The sequence below is a fragment of the Photinus pyralis genome, unplaced genomic scaffold (genome assembly GCF_008802855.1).
Source record: "Photinus pyralis isolate 1611_PpyrPB1 unplaced genomic scaffold, Ppyr1.3 Ppyr1.4_LG1, whole genome shotgun sequence".
NCBI lineage: Eukaryota > Metazoa > Arthropoda > Insecta > Coleoptera > Lampyridae > Photinus > Photinus pyralis.
This window is the reverse complement of record NW_022170249.1, coordinates 56,691,518-56,703,466: the sequence shown is the minus strand read 5'-3', so window position 1 is coordinate 56,703,466 and position 11,949 is coordinate 56,691,518.

Below are 11,949 nucleotides of genomic sequence, written 5' to 3'. Positions count from 1 at the left end.
TTAAATTTAAAAGTTTTTAATCACCGATTCTTAACCAGATTAAATTTTCTCAATCGTCCTCGTAATAGAAGTTAAAATTTTTCAGAGATTTTCGTAAGTAAAAAAGATGTCATTTTGCAGTTTGCGCATGCGCACATTTGATTTTTTACTACGTGTTTCCCTTTGCGAATTACATTTCTAGTTTTCGATTTTTACTAAATGTGATATGTTTTTCTTTACTAGAAGCATCTATGGTTACAAATTCGAAGAAATATTGTCATAAATAATGAAGTTGGGACTGCGCAGAATCTAATGTTTACAATATGAGATATGTTTGCCTTCGTTGAAAAATGCGCTAAGAGATCAAAGCTTCACCAAATATTTGTGATAAACCACCGACTTCACGAGACGCCCTCGGCCATTTGAGATGTTGATATATCGTAATTCTATACCGATAGACAGTGCAGCGTTGCGGGTTTTAAAAAACATGTTATACATAGATATGTTCGTTTAATTGATAACCGCAACATCGTCAATAGTAATAATTATATATTTTAGCACACTAGTAAATTACAATAGGAAATTCGGAAATCTGGCTAGGGCAGGCTTAAAATTTTTCAGGGGAGGCTCAGCCTGCCCTGGCGTACCTCTGGCTACGGCCCTGGATTCCGTGCATACCCATATTTTTTGGTGTTGCGCATGCGCAGTGTCAAAAATTTGGTTTAACGCATGCGCGATGCTAACTTTTTTATTTATGAAGGTATTTAAATGAAACTTTATATATAAACACTACGAATATAAGTAAAATTAACGACGTTTTCAAAATGTTGTTTTGCGCATGCGCAATGCCACCTTGCTTATTTATGGAGCGATTTAAATCAACTTTTATACATAGGCGTTTGGAATAAAGACAAATCTAACACCAGTTGCAAAATTTAGTTTTGAGCATGCGCAATGGCAACTTCCTTATTGACTGAAGCATTTAAATGATATTTAATACATAGGTACTTGGAATACAACCAAATCTAACACCAGTTTTAAAATTTGGTTTTGCGCATGCGCCATGGCAACTTTCTTTTTTATGAAAGCAGGTAAACGGAATATCATATGTAGGCACCTTGCATGAAACTAAAACTGATACCGGTTTCAAAATTACTGTTAACGCATGCTGGTATGTTTTATTTATGAGGGTATTCAATACAATTTCTAATGTAGACAATGCGCAATGCTATTTACGAAATCATTAAAAAGCGTTTCATGAAGAGAATGAGAAAATAAATAAATACGCTTTCATCATTTATGTTTGCATAAGTACTTTTTAACTTGTTTTTAGATTCTTACTGCTTCATACAACCTTACAAAACAACACTTCAACAATTTGAATTTATATGAAAATATAAAAATACCTAATTTACTTAATAATTCATTGTCTAATTGTGTAACTGTCGATTCTCATACTGGTATATATTTAGGTACTGCAAGATCCATACAAATTTTTGTGTCTTAACTTGGTACTAACTCATCTCATCTCAAAAAAGTGCACATACTGTGAAATGGATTTGCGCTTGTGCAGAACCAACTTGTTTATTTATAGAGCAATTTTTGTGAAATTTTGATATTATGTCCTTCTAATAAAAGCGAATATGATTTACTTGATCTACAGTTATTTACAGTAGAGAAATCCCTGAAGCGCACGGACTGTTCTGCTGATATGACTTCATAGGTTGACGAACAAAAAAACCAAATGGATGGAAACTTCTGGACCTCGTAAAGGAATGCAGTTTGGGTTTTTTGCGCGATTGCACAAAATTACGTAATCCGTCGAGAGACGAAAATGTCATTGAAAATAAGTTATCTGCGGGAGGCGCCGGACGTGGTGCAATGTACTTTAAGTCCACTTCCTAAATTCTTTTTTCGGAACTTTTATTTACACTGAAAAAGTTCAAGACTTTCATTTGCTCGTTTACAATTCACTTGTACATTTCGGAATTTTAGTAGTTACATGTCGAACTCTGCGCAAAATGGTTAGTTAGAATTTTTAATTATCAAAATACGAGGGGAGATTGGCAAGTAAGATCTCTCAATTTTTATTTGTAATTCAGGACGCAATATAAATTAATAATAATCGGGCTAAAAATGAAGTCAATTTATTTAAGTTTCAAAGAAAATTCTCATGTTTCAACATCACCGTTTATACACTTCTCCAAACGTGAAATCCATTTTTTTCATTCCGTTGACGAAATATTCTACGTTTTCATCGTCTGTTGAAAAAATGTTCTTTTAATTCGGAGAAAAGTCAAAAGTCTGATGGGGCCAGGTCTGGGCTGTACGGATGGTGGAGACGAAGAGAGTTTCAGCGAGCCACACCACTCCATTGTCTGTCAACTGCAGAGTTGGTGCGGTTAATCTCGAGCGCCACCAGAAGTTGTTAATCATCATGGTCGGCGGAGTGATTTCGGAAGCCACAGATGATTCAGTCGGAGAAACGGTCAACTCGGGAACCGGACGGATACTCACCGGTCGACCACTGGCGGATAATCTACAACAGAATCACGGCACGCGGAAAAGAACAATTTCCCAAAGCGAGAGCGGAAAAACTATTCAGATTTACAGGGAAACAAAAACAAAAGAAACTAAATCCCCCCTTACAATCAATGGAAATTAAAGTATTAAGTCACCTACCTCAAAATCAGACGGTATAACGCAAAAGATACAAAAATATCATAAATGAAAATATGCGCTAAAAATGACACGCAACCTCGCACGCAGCACATTTCAATCAAGCGACGTTTGCTGCAACACTTCAATTAGCTACCGGTAATTGGCTGTGTTAACATTTCTACATTTAGAAAACTCCCGTAATACGTTCTTGCGAATTTCGGATCAATCATAAGGTTCCGTTATCTTCGTGCACTTCGGCGTTTTTATCCTGATTTTCATTTAACAATAAACGGAATTGAAATCACGAATTATTAATTTTTTGTTATCTTCCAAATGACGAGCGCTTTCGGATGCTGCAAAAGTCATTTAAATATCCCCACGGGAACGGTTACAAAACTTCTCAATTATATACGGTATCCTGTTTTTACTATCATACGATGCAACAAGTTAATGCAATTAATTCTACACTCTATTGCCAACTCCCTGAAGATAAATAAATATGTATGTCCAGATATTACAGTTTCTAGAAATGTAGCGCCCGGTTGAGTTCATTTATATTTATACAGTGCGCTCACTAGGTTTGGTAGATAAAGTTCCAACTCTCGTATTTTATTTTCAAGGTAAACAAAGATCAATGACTTCTTGCATTTTTTTGGTACAATATATCTCATTTTCAAACAAAGGTCAATGAACCCAACTTTTTTTTGGTATCATATTTCACCAGGAACAATTATGAAACGCAAAAAACGGCACATTTTGGACCTTCGACTTGTAGAAATTGGATACCCTTGTCATAACCCAACCAAATAGGCGAGCAAATAGGTTTGTAAGGAATAATAGTATAATAATAATAACATTTATTGATTATTAAGTAATCAAAAGGACAAGATTCGACAAAGCTGGTTTTCAATCCTCCCTTTACTCACTCTATTTTTGATATTCAACCATCTAATCTAGGAAAATTATCTAAAAGATAACCGTTCGATAGAATTCAGCAATGTTGAAATCTCACGCGCATCTTGACCCGTTTCGAAAAGGGTTGTGACCTTGAGTCCTCCGCGCATATACAGGGTGTCCCATTTTCGATACTTGTAATTGTTAGTGGTCTCATAAAAGTAACGTAGGCGGTAGGACCGTAGAAGTAGCGGTAAAATCAAAATTAGAAAGTTTTCGCGCGTTTAAGAGATATGGAAAAATCAAAAAATTGTCCATTTGAGAATGACACTATATTTTCTTAAAAAGTGAGGTTACAAGGGATGCAGAAAATTGTTTCATACAAAAGTTTCTTTATAATGATTGTTGAATAATCTGCCGTTTTTAGAATAAGCAAACAGGATCAGGAAAAAAATTTATCTCACCTATCCTAATTTTTTTAAATGGGAAACCCTATAGATTGTCATCTAAAAAGATAGAATATTAAATTCTCTTTTCTAAAGTATAAAACACAAAAATTAAATAAAGATGAAAAAATATTCAAAAACCTTTTCGAATTTTTTTGAATCACTGCAATCTGTTTTGAATATTCTATTTTTGAAAAGAGAATATAATATGCTTCTTTTTAGATTAAAATACATAAAATGAGGTGAGGTCCGATAACTTTTTTGCCTGATCCCGTATAATTCTAAAACTGGCAGATGATTCAAGAATCATTATAAAGAAACTTTTGTGTAAAAAAAATCTTCTGTATCTTTTTTAATGTAGGGTTATTATGAAACAGGCATTTGTTGAATTTGCCATTTTCAGTTTGACCCTGTATACATACCGAGATACATCCCAAATTTCAGTTGCTTGATTACGCGGTTGATTTTGAGTCAATTGTTAAACGACATCCCGTAGTCGCTCTGCGTCGAATTTTTATTTGTGTTAAAAAATGGAGAATCAACCTTAAGAACGGCCACGGAATTTTATGAATGCTTCTGCAAGGCCAGAATTCTGCGAAAAAGGCGGTTGGCAATACTTGGCCAAAAAGTTCCCGTGCCGCAAAACCCTTCGTACTCTTCCGATTTGGCTTCGTGTGACTTTTTCGCCTGCATCGCTGCTTCCACCAGTGGAAATTTGAATGGAGTGATACACAGTAGGGACTCCTTCCCTACTCTATATCTACGAAGGGGTCGGTTTCATGTTTCATAATTTTGACAATAATAGCTATTTATATATCAAGTACAAAAACTGGGTCTTTATGGACGAGTCGTTTATTTAGCCGAGCGAGCTTGCGAGCGAGGCGCAAATAAACAAGGCGAGTCCCCATAAAGCCTATTTATGGACGCGATGTATACAAAGCTTTATGTACGACTGCACCAACCCTTAAAAATGAAAATGTCATGGAATTCAATAAACGATAAAATACAGATACAGATGTCAAGCATTTGTCAAGTATTTCTAAAATACTTGAATTTACGTTGGATCGACACCTAAGTACGATTGTCACATTATGACAGACGACCGTTTTACTTTATCATTATAGACTAGGCCATAATATTGCAAATGATGGCCAGTTCTGTTAGTTAATAGCGAAACATTATATATCACGATTTTTTGGCTATAGTTCCCGATTTTCTAATTTCAAACAGAAATCAACATAAGCATTTTGAATTAATTATCAAAACTTTGTTTGTTTCAGAAAATGGACGTTCCAATGAAATATTTAACTAAGCTTTTTATAACAGTTTAATATATTACACTGTTAACAACCATTTGTACGTTTGATTATTTACCTCTCACTTGAAACATAAGCTATGCAAATGCATCGTCATTAAAGATTTTTCCTGAATGACTTTTTAAATACAACTCGGTGTCGAAATATTGCGAGATTTATGATACCAAACGATGCGAGAAACGTCACATTTTCAGCTGCCAACGATTACAAATGCCCAATTGCATGGCACCGACCGGAACGTATTATAAATATATCGACTGTATTTTTACCAAGAAAGACCGGAAATTTTCTAAATTGATGTCTTTGAGGCAAACATAACTTTTATGGTTATGTGTTGTCAGTAATAGAGGATCAGTGTCTTTGGTTTATTTATATATTAACAACCTCGCCGTGTAAAAGTATAGGCAGGCATTTCTATACTTAAAACGAAAATATTTCAAATATTTTCGGAAATCTAACGGAGAAGTATTTCCAGTTTAATTATCGGCTATCGCGGTTGTGTAAACTGTACGACCTTCTTTGCGCTCTCTATTTTTATTAGATTTCCTTTTGATAAACGGCCTTAGGAGAAACTGTTTATGTGAGAAATAAACTTCCTAATCATTATTAATGAATAGAAGTGCATTTAAGTAGGCACCATGGGGTACCCCCTTCTAAGATAACGTCGGTTGGTTTCGTCATTTTTATACGTCCGTTACTTATTAGTATAATTAATAGAACAATTAATATATCTTAGTGTAGATCAAAGGTATGCACCAGAGAATGCAGTCATTTCCTTTTATCACGAACTGTTATGAATAATAAAATAAATTTTAAGACTGTCGCGACGTTATACCAACGATTTATTGTTGTCATAAGGCATTTCTACAACTTGAAATAAACAAGACCAGCTATTAATGTCGTATTTTGAAAATGGCGGCGCGTAACATTTTTATTACCACTGCGTATAACCCGAACATGAGTATGCTCAAGGAAAGGGGCCATAAAAAATACGAATAAGTTCAAACATTCTCTAAGGTTGCCTCGGTAATCAATTAATTGGAGACTAATTGACGGTTCAATTAATAAAATGTTACTGTTACCAAAAGCAATAATACTTACTTGGATACTTTGCAATTGCAACTTTTTACACGTTGTTGTGATCGCGATCTTCCACTTTTCTGTCGAAAGTGGCAAGATGATGAATATTTCGCTTGATGTTCTGCACAAATTTCAGAATTATTGTTTGCCATTTAATAATAATAACCATAGAAGATATGACGATGGTCAAATTGCAGAAGAATTGCGCAATTAAAAAGTTATAATCTTACCGTAAAGAAAACCGGAAAATTCCGATTACTTCCGAAGATATACCAGACAAACTGAAATTTGCCGATTTCGTTGTTATTTTATTTAAACAAATACACAAAAAAGTAAAAAAAAAACACTTCTCATTGCCACTATTTGATTGATTTCTACAAGACACCGTTGAAAGATTTTCAATACAACGTTTCCTCTTTTTCTGTTTTTGCTATTTTCCTTTTTTCTGTAATCGTTATTTAGTTTTCTCTGTTTCTATCTTAGTCTGATATTGCTTTCGTACTTTTATTGGTTCTTTTTACGACTTTCTTGCTATATCTGCATTTTCTTTTCTCCTCATTTCCATATCTGAACTTCGCCACTCAATTTTTTCCCTCTGTTGTTGCAATATATCTCGACCCCTTCTTGTTATTTCTTATTTTTGCGTTTGCGTTGTGAAATATCGTTATGTAAAGATGCAATCGTACTATGGGCGTAAAAGGCCTAACCTGATTTGTTTGAACAAAAAACGCCTACACAATCCACAAAACACCTGTCCAGCTAGCTCAAATTAATCAAAATTCAAACTTAGAATTTTTATAATTTCTCCTCGTACACTTCCGGAATCTGCTACAAAGAGAAATCCCAATGTTGATTTAAATTAATAATTTGGGAGACCCAGTGACCTTTATTAGCTTCGGAAAATTTCAAAGAATCGACACCTAAAATCAATCTTGGATACGAAAAGAAAAATCTGACATGAACACTATCCGGATCCCACAATGGGTTCGAATAAACATACGATTAATTGATTGGCATCAAACAAAAATTTATTCTGATACACATTAAATGAAAGGAAAAATTGAAACCAAATTCTTAGAAGAAAGCTTGTTTAAACAAATTACCCCGCACGTAGGCGTTCGATTATTAAAAATTTAAAGAATCTTAAAATTGCTTAGTTTTTTTCTCTTTTAAATAATCGTAATAATCTGGTCGTGAACGGTTTGCGACTTATATAAAACACACAAAAACACTCGCCGACAGCTTTAGGAAACTTATCTTTATCTTTAAAAAACTGGACTCGATAACTCGAACTAGCTTTATAAACAATATTCTCGGTGGCTGCTCTGAAGGTAGAAACTTTGAACTTTCACTAAGCAGACAAATGTTGACTCCCACTCCTTGTAACTTTTTGTCCCCAATTACGCCGAAAATAGTCCGCACATCATTGACCACCTGCATCTCGGCTCGGAGTATCAGCTCCAGAACCCCTGCGTTAATTAAATTTCATCCGATAAACTCCTTATCGCAAACACCTAAATAAAACCTTTTATAAAAAACACGCAAATTGACCAGATGTTTCTTGCTTAATTAATGAGTCTTATCTAAATCGAAGAATTAACACAAATGATACAATTTAAACACAAAAATTATGCAATTACAACTAAAACCAAAAGGAAAAAATAACACTGAGGCACAAATTCAAGTAAAATGAACGAATGAGGAATCAGCGTGGCGCAGTGGCACATCAAGAGGTGCAATTAACTGAATATGAATAGTGTGGATACGTCATCTCTCGCCTTCTTAGCTGCCGGTTCCTGTACGTTATAGTTTGCCTCGATATTAAAGCAACGGCAGAGTAACTGAAGGAGACTCCGAAATCTATAAATAAAAATGGATTGTCGAAATGTATGTACGCGAATAACTGCAGAACGACTGCCCAAATTTGATAATTTTTTATTGTTGTTTGTTATTATCAGATTTACGGAAAGATGTAAGAAAATATTACCTACTCTGAATGACTTAAAAAAACAATTTTTCTTATTTTGGTCATTTTAAATCGTATTATAACTAATAGATAGCGTCAAGGCGAGATTTACTACGGCTCTAGAAGAACTCGCACAATCGACTCCAAGTGAGAGGCGAAAAAATAGATGGTCAAACGTATCAATTAGGTATGCCCGCGAAGGTTACCGATAAAGTAAAACACTTTCCGAAATTCCCACGTGACGGGAATAGGAAAAAAACAGGATGACCAGAAATTTTCAAAAGCATCTGTCAATTCCAAAAAAAAATCAGTACTTGCATTCTCAAAAATGTGTAAACTCCTACAGTAAGTACGTGTTACTAGCACGATTAGCCGTGATTTTTTGAAATCGGATTTCCTAAAAATGAAAAAGGTACAATGGAAAGTAATTTTCCAACAGTGAGGTACATTGAATTTTGAAAAAGGTACATTCGATAGGTACTGGGAACTTAAACAAATTCATAAAAACCGGAAACGTACAGCACACACCAAGTTCAACATGGGCCCACCTCTATGATTCTTATTGTAGCGAATCTTCTAGAAATCCCGATAGATGCGAGGCGACATAAAAGATTAGTCATCGGCGTGGGCCGACATGGGTGACATGTTTGTTCGAGAAAATTCTAGAATGTTCGGAAACTTTCGAGAACTTTCGGGAAAGATGGACATGTGCAATATAAGCAAATCGAATTATGCGTCAGGGAGTTGCCGAAGTGAAATATTAGTGATAAATGGTTCGCCCTCGTGTTAGGTTATACATTAATCCATTTCAAAATGTTATAAATTGACTGTTAATTAATAGTAAATAAATAAATCACGTAATTAAATAACTATTTCAGTTTTGTTGTACACTGCATGTGTACAATTTATACCTGTTTGGCGACAAGAATGAGAGATTCATCCCAGAATCGACTTTCGTTATTAGAAATATCAAAACCCTGGCGCTGATCGAATGTAAAGAAATAATTTTTGTGTATCGCTTTTTTAGTCAGTTTTATTAGTTAATTTATTAAATAATAATTAATTTATAATCATGAATAAATGTTTTATGTTTATTGCCATCGTATGTGACTTTAATGTAGGTATATTCTCAATTTTAATATACTATTATTGGCATAACACGGATATGTAATTAGCATAAGAGTTTATTTCCAATATCCATTACCGATTTTATGTTTGATTGAAAGATAAGAACAGTCTAATTTATTCATTTTGTTTCAGGTATGTGCTCAAGCAGTATACCCGTTACGTTTACGGCAAGTACCCTAAGGTTAGTACTTGATCTTGGTGGTTTATGTATATGCACAGCCGTACAGGTTGCTTGCGGTTTTCTTGGTGAGCTGCTCATCAATTTTATTGGTGTTGCATTTAAATAATATTCTGGAAACATGAGTTGGCACTTTTGTAGGGTAATTAACCAAGGCTTATGTTTAAGAAATCACGCCCTATGATTTACCCAATTTCCAACTCGCATCAGATTGTAAGTACTAGGTAATTACGAAATTGTAATTCAAAGAGCATTCATTCATCGTTAAATTCTACGTACTAATTCAATTGTTCTTTGATTAATGAATTATTTGTAATGCAACGCACTGATAGTAATGAACCTTGATCTCATCACACAATTTCCATTCTAAAATAAGAATTTTCACTACTCGTTCTAATAATACATCCATATATAAAAATAATGACGTAAATAGTAGTAAGGCAAATGGACAGTTTTTTTTTATTTAAATATTTCCGATGGAGTTCATTAACTTGTTCGGGTTTCTATTTTTTAGTTTTAATTTTTGTGTGCGAGGATAAAATATAATTTCCGTGTGGTGATGGCGCCAAGATTCGGCACCTTAAAATTTATAGTCTGGTGCTTATGTTGCTAACGCGAAGGGTATTATTTATTTCGAGATAGTTTACCGTGTTTTGATATATTGAAACTAGAGCAGGTGGCGTGGGGCGAGGGATAATATATACCCACTTTACTGATTTTAGTTAATTTATGGTCTGATAGATTTAATTTAAATTTTTGAAGTTGTAGATATTGTTACGACAGTTTCCGGACTATTTTAAAACGAATTGCCTTGTATATAATCAGAATCACCGACAGAATTAATGGGCTCTCGACGATGCTTCAACTGCATCAGGATAATCAGGATGCTAGTTCTACGATAATTTCTTCTTTCCTTATTTCGGGTGAGGTACTTGAGTGTCATTAATTATCATTGCGCCAAATTGGAACCTATATTTGATTAAATAAAGCATAAATTCACATGTCAATTTATTTTTAATATTTTGCTCCTATAAAAGGTAATTAATTCAACTTGCATAGAAAAATATACTCCTTTAAAACTTTTTGGGGCTGCATTACTGAACGTAAGTTGTAACATTTATAAATAAAATTCAGTTTTCTGATTTTGTGGTAGAGGGGACCAAAGAAACATTTTTTTTTCCAATAAATCGGGGGTGGAAATGCTTCGTCGAGAAACTACCCTTAAAAAGTTTCCAAAATTGCATTTCTTTTTTAAGCTTACTTATTAGGCGATCATTACTTTTGTCAATGATCGTACGTCCGATCTATTAAAGGTAAACGTAGTCAGAGATATATTAATATCAAAATAGTCCAGTCTTTCATTTCGCGGGAGTAGATTACTTTGGATTTTGACCATGCCAAGTGAGATAAAATCGATCAACGGTCAAGAGATACTGAGTTGTATTTTCCTGTCTTACCACAAGAGCAATTCACTTGTAAATTGCTGAAACACTCCAACGACATGATCGACGCCTTAATCCGCTTCATCGACATCAGAGGAAATCCTGCTGAAATATGGAGCGACAACAGGAAATTTTTTGTCGGTGCAGAAAGAGAAATTACGTGAAAAATTAAATAAATTTAGTCAGTTCAACATCTCTAATTTTCTAACAGGTAATTTTACATCATATGGGAGAAAGCTGGGAACGGATGGTAGGACTCGTCAAAAAAATGTTAAACGAGCAACTTGAAGGAGTGGATCCCAAAGGAGAACACCCCAAGAATATTTTTTTTTCAGAAGTTATCGGTATCCTCAACTCCCGCTCGCTCACTTATACCTCAAAGTCACCGGATGACAACGGTGTCATTACCCCAAATCATCTGCTGAACAGTCTATGTGTAGAGGGCCCAAACAAGTGGAAAATCGTGAAATATTTGTGCATTTAATTTACCCAAAATCGTCCTGAAACCTTCATTTTCATGCCTACTTTATGACAGGAAATTTTAGTTTCCATGACAGGGTCAGAGCAGACTTCATTTCCTGCCGCTTGTCACTTTTCTGGCCGCACCTGTCACTTTACCGGCCGCATTTTTGACATTTCCAAATGTCTATAATGACTCCTGTCATCACTGACAGATTGACATTAATCAAAGGTTATATATACAAATTGAAATTTTATATTAAAATACGATTTTGGGTAAAATTTAATACAAAATCCGTCAGTAAAATGACATTACCTGACTTGGAAATTAAAGGGCTCGGCTCCAGAGGGGCCTCGCACTTCAATAATTCCTTGCCAGTAATGTATCATTTTCTTGACT